This window comes from Chrysochloris asiatica, unplaced genomic scaffold (assembly GCF_000296735.1).
Source record: "Chrysochloris asiatica unplaced genomic scaffold, ChrAsi1.0 scaffold00004, whole genome shotgun sequence".
NCBI lineage: Eukaryota > Metazoa > Chordata > Mammalia > Afrosoricida > Chrysochloridae > Chrysochloris > Chrysochloris asiatica.
The window spans coordinates 3,949,673-3,950,792 of NW_006408522.1; the positions used below are offsets into that span (position 1 = coordinate 3,949,673).

The 1,120-nt window shown below is 38.3% G+C and overlaps 1 protein-coding gene across 1 annotated transcript in view; it reads left to right on the forward strand.

Moving 5' to 3' along the window:
* The window catches only part of MTFMT (mitochondrial methionyl-tRNA formyltransferase), a 31,592-nt gene that overhangs the window by 24,841 nt on the left and 5,631 nt on the right, over positions 1-1,120 (forward strand). The window lies entirely within an intron of this gene.

A 1,120-nucleotide genomic window follows, 5' to 3' on the forward strand; every position in this document is an offset into this window, starting at 1 on the left:
CGAAACTCAGGGTCAGCAGTTCAAAACTACCAGCTGTTCCGCGGGAGAAAGATGAGGCGTTCTGCTCCCGTAAAGATTTACAGCCTCGGAAACCCTGTATAGGATCACTATGAGTTGGAACCGACTCCAAGGCACATAACAACAACAATACATACATGTATGGAGCACAGTGGCTCTATACGATAAGCACTGGACTACAAACCACAAGATCTGTGGTTCGACCCCACCAGGTGCTCCACAGGAGAAAGATAAGACTTTCTGCTCCTGCAGAGATTTATATCCTCGGAAACCCTATACAGAGTAACTGTGAGTTGCTATGTATATGTGTGTAAATATAAATACATACGTATGTATATGTATAGGGGAATGCCGGTGTGGTGCTGTAGGATAAGCACTGTACCATAATGTCAGTTTGAGTTGCAAGGTCGGCAGTTCAAACCTACCAGCCGCTTCTTAGAAAGCCTGTACAGAGTTACTATGAGTCAGAACTGACTCTATGGCACTTAACACGTGGTGGTGGTTATGTGCTGTGGAGATGGTTCTGACTCATAGCAACTCGATACAGTTTCTGAGGCTGTAAATCTTTATGGGAGCAGAAAGCTCCTGCAGAACAGTGGTCATTCCAAACTAGGTTAGCAGCCTGACTCTTAACTACTATGCTACCAGAGCTCCTTAACAACAGAAATACAAAAGTGTTCAAAGCTGTATCTACAAAGCTCTTTATGACTACTGATATGTCAAAGAGATATAAACAGAGTTACCGTTTACAATAGAAAGAAATTTAAAATGATTGAGCTAGCCATTACAATGGTACTGACTGCATGAATATTATATGTTCATAAAACGATACGTTCAGAATGATTTAGTATACTCATAAAATAGAATTGTGTACAGCAAGTAAAAAGAATCATATTATGTACCAATTAAAAAGTTGTCCTCGGTTTATGGTTAAGTAAAAAGGCTCCTTTTAAAAAGTTTGTTCTGATTTTGTAATAAAATTTGTAGAAAAAAAAAAAAATACAGGGAGATATATAGCAAACTGTTACCTCTGGAGATAGAGTAAGGATACTTTCATTTCTAAAATTAAAAAAAAATCTAACTGGTTTATTGTTATTGTGTG